This window comes from Quercus suber, unplaced genomic scaffold, assembly GCF_002906115.3.
Source record: "Quercus suber isolate HL8 unplaced genomic scaffold, Cork oak 2.0 scaffold_431, whole genome shotgun sequence".
Classification (NCBI taxonomy): Eukaryota; Viridiplantae; Streptophyta; class Magnoliopsida; order Fagales; family Fagaceae; genus Quercus; species Quercus suber.
The window spans coordinates 7,658-16,620 of NW_027069882.1; positions in this window are offsets into that span (position 1 = coordinate 7,658).

The following is an 8,963-nucleotide window of genomic DNA, read 5'->3' on the forward strand; positions in this document are numbered from 1 at the left end:
TTAATTTTTTATATACAGAACCAAGTCGACATAGAAACAATGTGAAAAGGCTTCGGGAACATGAGGCGTGCATAATTTTATGGTACCAAGAAAGAGGAACTCGGATTCCACACTAGGATTCCCCACCAATTTTTCTACTTTCGGGTTGTTCTTGATACAGTCATTACGTTTAGTATTTTACAATGTTTTAAATCTCTGAATCGTATGAACTTAATATACTATAATACCAAAACAATATAAAAATGTTAGTTTTATATTGTGTTCATGTCATGGCTTTCAACTAACACTGCATTTTATTTATTAGTTATGTTGAGGATGAAGTTGTCTACGTGACATATTTTGCCTGTATGTCGGCCTAGCAAAACAGCGGGAATATTGGCTGGGTGTTTTGACTGTTTTCACTGCCATTTTTCCTTTTTAAAATCTTCATTTTTGCGCTTATCATTACCTTAATTTTGGCATTATATTCAAATCATAAACTACTTAATTAACATGCTTCCTCAATCCTCACATGTAAATGGTACAAAAGGTCAATACAAAAACAAGAAAAAGCTTAATCTTGCTGCGTCAATCTCTAGGTTTGCTTGCTCCATTTTCATATTCTAATGCAATCCGTATTTCTACCATGTAAATTTGTGAAACTAACTAATATCATGTAATTTTCTAAGGGGTGCAAAGTCAAGAGGGAAGACATAATTCTGGACGAGACCAGTACGAGTTGTTAATTTCTGGGTCTTTCCCAATGACCTGCAAATGCAAATCGTATTCTTTGATTTAACCCATGCAATAATTTAAGAATATCTTATTTCAAACTAAATAGGAATGATACATCCCATTTATTTGGGGTTTAAATTTTGTTGAGTTAACTTGAATCTGAGGTAGTTCGAAGAAATTTTTATTTACAAGTTGAGGGCCATTGGTGATGACGATGTTGATTTGGTATCATTCGTAGGTTAAGCTCATTAATTGTTCTATTTTTAGTTTAGTAGGTTTCATGGTGTCGTAAGCCACGAGATCATGCTAACTAGATTCTTGAAGTGATATGAAATAAGATTTCAATTATGACTTTAAGACAATATGTTGTCACATAGATAAAAAAATGTGTTAAAAAGATATGGCACAAGAAATTACCCTAGATTATTATCAGGATATATATTCTCGCCACACACACACACATATATATATGTTTTTCGACTCATGATAAAGGTGTGTTTTTTTTCTGTTTTTGATTGCTGGGTGTTGTGTGTTTTTCAAGGAAGGAACATGTGGAGGAGAGGGTTCCTAAATTTGAAATTTATAGTACAAACAGGATGAGTTGGAGTTATCCTGAAAATCTTTATATAGAACAACAAAATTGGCCTGCACATCCACACATTTATTTTTAGATCCTCTATGATCGCAATGCTTACTTACAGTTTAAGTTAATGATTCGGGTTTTGCATTATTATTATCAACTTTTCTATCACTTCCTGATTTAACAAAGAGACAAATTAAGGAAAACCCAAACATTGAGAAAGTTCATTAAAAGATAATTGTACTTAGAAAAAATGAGGTTTAAAATTTTGTAAATAAATAAATAAATTTAAAATATAAAAGAAAAAAAAAATTACATCCAAATTCACATAACTAGACCTCCTAAGTGGGATTAAGAGTTTGGAGCTACTGATTTACATGTGGGAGCAAGGATTCTTTGAGTTAGGAAGACCGTGAAAGTTAAGAAGTATCTTCGACTGTTGTCTGCCCTAACACTAAAGGAAGTTGTCATGAAGATGATTTATCTTTGAGAGGTTTACTAGTGACACTTTGATAATACAGTTAGGTCTAGCTTTTTGGAATGTAATGAACTTTTAGAGTGGTGTGATACTCACGGAAGGCATCTCTCTAGATCTCCTCCCTAGATCGGACCTCAAAGCCTGGATTTCTTTTGATTTAAAGCCTGTGATTTTGGTTTGGTGACAATCATGTGGCAATTAGGTGATTCAATGTTCCAACCCGCTTTAAAATGAGCGGAGGGAGTAAGCCACATCATATCAAATGTGATATAAGGTTGTTGGGGTATAATAAATGCAGAGATGACTGTAATTCTGTATAATTAATACTTTTATCTAGGCAAGAGATCTAATGACGTGATGAGGTCGGCAAAATGATCTCTTTATTCTTATTTTATCCATATGAGAGTGACCTATCATTATTGGTGACTTCAGTCAATCCCACTCTTTATGCCGTTGAGATATGAGCTAAACCCCTACAATTACGTTTCAAATTATTGCTTAATTGCGAAACTTATGGTTTAGAGTAATCAAATCGACAACTAGATCATCTTGTCTTCCACAGTATGTTAAAATCTGAAAATACAATTATTGGTTACATTCTTCCTCTTAATGTTTCCACGACATGAGGTAATATACCTAAATTCATTTATGACATTCTTTTTTGGAATAGTGTATTCACTATGAATTTTGTACTTAGATGCCTCTTCACATTCTCAAAAGGGCTGCAGTGGGTTGATGCAGTCAGTTTTCTCTTAGGTTTTTCCACTTTCCTCAGCTGGTTTTGTTCCAGTGACTGAATAGTATTACTTTGGTTCTTTGTTAGTTCTATGTCACTGAGCTCACTAAATTAAAAGAAACAAAGCAAAAGCCTCTTAAATATGAGTGTCTGGCTTGAATTCCCTTATCAAAGAAATTTCATTGCTCTAATTCACATACAAATTCCACTTGGTGAACTTTTTGCTTGCCTTTAACTCAACACCCATTTCCATCTAAAACTATCATGGGCCCCTTTTACATCAATTTCCTCTATATAGTCTATATATTTCCGTAGATGTATGAAAATGAGCACGAAACAATCCAAAACTCATGTATGGTTTCAGAGAATTGTTCTTGTCAAATATGGGACCCATTTCTTTTTTGTATTGGTGTGGGACCCTCAGCTCCAACTGTTGCTTCCCCACTCTTTTGCTTCCAATCTTGGTGCAGACATGTCATGAAGGAACTGTTTTTTTTTTTTTTTTCTTTTTTTTTTTTGTTGGCCATGTGAGTATTTTAGTATAAGTCTATTCTGTCCAGTTCTTGTTGCTAGATTGTTTTTCGAAATTAATTACAAAGATATTCAAATGGGGTATGTGAAAGGAAATTCGACATGCAATTTGCTCGTGTAGCCTTGTACATGGCCAGACTTTGTGCAATTAAAGTTGCACCCACCTTCCTCTCTTTTTCTCATTTTCTATTTATTCTATATTCTTTTTTCATTTTTGATTGGAAGATATACCCATGGCCTACTCTAATTTCATTATCTTTAAAGACCTGATCATAATTAAAGATTTGGGACAATATCATCAATCTATCATAATTGAGTATATATGGCTAAAACATATGTACACACAATTTATTTATTATTTCATGTGACTCAATATAAATCTTTCTTATGAGAATTATAAATTATATAAAAATTGCTAAAATATAATTTATTCTAGGTAAAACTCAACCATAACAGTTTCAAGTTGTTTAGATCGTGTTTTCATTAAAATTTATATCAAAAGGTTTAAGAAATTTAAAAAGAATATTCATTATTTATTATAAAATATATTTGAGTCATCTGCTATAATTTATTTTTGTGATAAAGACTCGGTCATAAACAGTGTACTTCTATCACATTATTAAAGAGAATTGTTTGTCTTTTATTGTTACAATCCTATTATAGTTCAATTTTGATAATATTAGTGAATTATCTTTTAATTAATTTATTTCAAAATATTAAATTAACATAGATTATTAATTAATCCCTATAATAAATTGACATATTAGCAGTGTGAATTGATTTTTAGTTAGTTCAATTAATAAAATCTTTTGTCTTTTAAATAAGAGATTTGAAATTCAATTTTCATTCACACTAAAAATTAATTAGTAATTTGATTTGATAATAAAGAATAATTATGTAACATAATTTGCAATACTAAAATATTAAAAAACAAAACAAAAACAAAACGGGGGGCTCACATGAGTTGATATATTGGACGTTGTTTTGTGCATGGGCCAATTGGAGCTCTATTCTTTTCTTTTGCGAAGGTAGGCCCATTTGAGATGACGTATTAAAGATTGTTTCCTACATATTTTACCTAAGAATGGGACATAAAGAAACTTCTCTAGCTAATAGGTACTGAATATAATTCCACCTTTACAGTCACAACCTCAATTATTGGGCTTCATTCAAGACTCACCCAATACTTGCAATCATGTTTCTGATAATGCTGTTTCATCAAAAATTAAAAAAAGTTTCTGATAATGCCTTTTAGAGAGAGAAAGAGAGAACACACAGATCTTCAGCATTAATTATAGGCTATTATGCAAACACACTGCAATATCTATTAATATAGAAAATAGTCAAAATTACATGCATTTCAATTATTGACAATTTTTTTACTCCCACAAAATAAATTATGAAAAATATATATATTTTTTCGATTGATGGATATTAATAGCATTAAATCTCCACCCCTTAAATGAAATTATTATCTATATGTTATATCATGTTTGGCTTAGTACATAGTTCTTAAGATCTTATGATATCTATGAAATCTTGGGTTCAAAACTTTTTGTTAACATCTTAGGGTCATTTTCATGGGATTTCTCTCTATAATAACTTAGTATGTGTGGGAGAGAGAACTGCATACACTCGAGAGAATAGTAAGATATTTGGAGAAGTCTGGACACTCTTTTTTATTTTTTATTTTTTAAAAAGGGCTTATATAGAAACTCTCCCTCTCTCTCTCATGTAATATTAAAACTCCGTGTCAAACTATTTATATTAAGAAATTCCCTTAACTTTAAATTCTCAAATCTGAATACCGTTGTTCAACGTTAATTCAATCTTACTTTCTAGAAAATTAATAAAAATAAAATAAAAGTAAAATAAAATAAAAAAGCAAAGCAAAACAAAATGATGATTGTAGGCCTGGCCTGTACAAGAATCTCATGCAATAGTGAAAAGTCAGCTCAAGGGGTCCAAATACGCACTATAAATGGCCCTACGTATTGCTCAATGTTTTTGGTTAGGTTGCATTTGACCCACCCTTCAAACACCTCCCAGGGCCAGAAAAGAACTGATAAAAGGTGAAACCAAATTGTTCCTGCATGGATAGCCAAATATACATGATAGGTCTAATCATACACCACGTAATTAGTTATATGTGGTTCTTGTTGTAGTATTCTATTTTTACCGAAATTTAGGATCCGTTTGGATACTGCTTATTTGGCTAAAAACTAAAAACTGAAAATACTGTAGCAAAATAATTTTTAAATATGTGAATAGTGCCGTGAGATTCATTTTTAATGAAAATTTTGTTAGAAAAAGAGGTTTATAGGTTCCATGAATAATGCATGGGATCCATTAGTTACTCAAATACGCGCTTCTCAAAAAAAAAAACAAAAACAAAAACAAAAACAAAATGCAAATGCAGGGACATGGGCATGGATGCAATCCAAACGCATACTTTTTTTTTTTTTTTTTGAGAAAAAAAATTTAGTTAGAAGGTATTGATCAAAATCATTCTTTGCCCCTCTCCCCCCCTCCCTTTTTTTTTTTGTTCTAGTTAGCTCAACTGCTAATTTTTTTTTTTATCAAATAAAATATTTAGAGTTTAAATCTCATCTGCACAAAAAGTAAATCATCATGTAGTAAATGTCATAAATTGAATTTCTATCTTACCTAAAAAAATAAATAAAAACCCTTGGAAGTAATTAACTTCGGGCTGGTCGTCCAGTGGTACTGGATTTAAAGCATCTGCAATGAGCTCAACATAGCTCTAGTGTAAAACAATTTAAGAAAAACATTTTTCTATTTTACCTTTCTACATTTTTAATTGAAAACACCCTCCAACAAACTCTCTAATTTTCTCTTTATTTATTTATTTTTTTCTTTTCATTTTCTTTGTTGTTTTTTACCAAACAGTCGCAACCCAGCAAACTTGATCATCTAGAATGAACCCATCAAACCTAGCAAACATATCGACCTAAAATGAACCCATCACCCACCAACCTTAGAACAAACCTAGCAAACACATTGACCCGAGAATGAATTTGTACCCAACAAATTCACAACCTAAATAGACACAAAACCAAGACCATCACTATAAGATCTTAGTTCAATCGTAAGCTCTATAGTTTTGCCTCAATTTGATCCACCAATTCCCAATCTAGTTTTGAGCCATGGAGGAAAGTCGACAATAACATCATCCTAGTCTAGGAAACTGTCCACTCCATGTCCAATTCCAAGAGCAACATAGGTAGCATAGTATGGCCATCAAAATTTACAAGAAAAACTCGACTAATACTAGGACCATAACTTTTATTACAATTTTGAGGACAAAATTGCAAAATGCCCCTTTTGGGCAAACTAAGCAGCATTTTGCTATCTTTCTCAAACTAATTAGGGAAATGTCCTTCTTTTGAAAATCGAGTTTTTCAAAATCGATTTAGGCTCTATAGCGGCGTTTTTAAGGAGCCTATAGTGACGTTTTCAAGACTTATAGTGGCGTTTTATAACTCGATTTATATAAAATCGAGTTATAGGTAAAAAAAAATTAAAAAAATTGCCTATAACTCGATTTATTGGAAGTCGAGTTACAAAACGTCACTATAGGTTTTGAAAACGTTACTATAGGTCTTTAAAAATGCCGCTATAGGGCTCCAGAAATTTTTTCTTTTTATAACTCAATTTTGAGAAAATCGAGTTTCAAAAGATGGACATTTTCCTAATTAGTTTGAGAAAAAGGGCAAAACGCTGCTTAGTTTGCCCAAAATGGGCATTTTGCAATTTTGTCCCAATTTTGACTATAACTTACTCACATGGCAAGTCGTGAATGGTGGAAGACTCTACCTCTCATAACTTACCACATGAGCAAATTGTGACAAAAATAATAGTTCTAACATTTTCTGAAAAACCCTAATATTCTTCGGTTTCCCTTTGACTAAATGTTGAGCAACATAGCTCTTCACAGTATTTGCCAACAATTAAATAAGGAGTGAAATCAAATGATCATTGCGTAAAACCCATATTATTGAAAAACACTTGTTCAGCTATAATGATTATTTATCTAGTTTGTCTTCTTATATATATATATATATATATATATATATATATACATTTCCAACTATAGTTTACAGCTTTTGGATGTTGGGTTTACTAAAATCAAGAGGGTACAATACATGATTTTTATTTTTTAGACGGTATTTTACTGTAACTTTTTTAAAGAAAAAAATTAAATTAAATAGATATAATATATAAAGATATCGGGAACTCAAATATACTTCCATCCTTTGACTAAATGCATATCCCAGGAAACCAAAAAAATAATATAAATAAAACATAAAACAACCAATGAATTGACAAAATAGCATGCAAACAATATACACAACTGCCAAAGTTGCCTAATTTACACCTTTTATACTAAGATGACAACTAAGCTGCGCATTAATAAGGAGATAAAAAAAAACGTGAATTAAATTAACCAATAAAAAAACTTTTAAAAAATAATTAATAAAAGAAAAAGAAAAATAAACGAAATACAATAGAAGCCTGATCATTTAAGAAAAACAAAAAAAAAAAACAAAAAAGAAAATAGAAGCATCTCATTTTGATCAGAGGCATGAGCCAGTTTGGGTAGTAGTCATCTTCTATTCTTCTTTAGAAATGGCTTAAGAAACCAAAAGCATGAGCATGATCAATAAATTCAATACTTGGATGATATTCCCAGAATGCATATATTAATCCCTGTTTTTTATTTTCAAATATGTCCAGTAATCCAAAAAAGGAGTTTTTATATATTATTTATTTTTCATTTTTAATTTATGTAGTGCAAGAGCATTAGTATCCAAGTGTTTAACCCTCAAACTATTCTTTTAAAACCCCCACACACTACCATCGCACACTCTTGGTGTGATGATCACTCCACAATTATAAGTGCTTGTAGAGTGTGGAGGGGTAAGGGCCGTGGTTCAAGTCTCTAAGAGGGAGTTTCACACACATATACATTTAGATTATGTTAGAGTAAAATTTCTATCTTGTAAAAAAACAAAAAAAAAAAAAAAAAAAAAAAACCCACACACTAAAAAACCTTTATAGTTGGGTGTTTATACCTAAAAAGTTTTACAACTTTGCTACAATAACTTCTTATTATATAGCAAGTTTTAGAGAGTTATTTATTGATATTTATTGTTCTCTCTCTCTCTCTCTCTCTCTCTATCTCTCTCTCTCATAATGGCGATTGTTTTGAATTTGGATTTAAGTTGGCTGGTTTAGGTTTTAGTTAATTTTGTGATTGGTGGGTCATGCAATGATGGATACTGATCTATGTGGTGGTAGATGGCAATGGTGAATTGGTTTGGTGTGGAGGTGGTGGTAGTGAGCTGCAATTTCAATTTGTTTTATTTTAATTTAATATTTTATTTTAATATGGGTTTCTGGGTATGGGTATGTGATTTCAGAGATAGTTGATGGTTGTGGTGGTGATGGATTCTAGGTGGTGGTGGGTTGTGGGAGTGGTGACTATTGTGGTTGAATTGTTTTTTTTTCGCTATGGGGTTTGATTTAGGAATGAGTATTGATAGTAGTGGCGGTGGATGATTTTGATTGTAGGTGGGGTGGGGTGGGGTGGGGGAGGAGGGTGGTGTGATTGGTTATATCTACTGAAGAGAATAAGAGAGTGAAATTTCGACGGTGAAGATAAAGATAAAAAGAGTGAAGTGAATATAAAAAATTAAATAGAGTCAAATATATTTGATATTTAAAATAAAAAATGAAATATTGAGTAAATTGTAAAATATTATTTTAAAGTAGATAAAACAATTTTTTATATGTTAAAATAGGTTGTTTTTTTTTTAAAACTCAACTATGAATGCTCTAGGAGCGATCAAATTCAGCTATAAACCCCACAAAGAGGAAATTATTGTTTTTGTGATAGATGT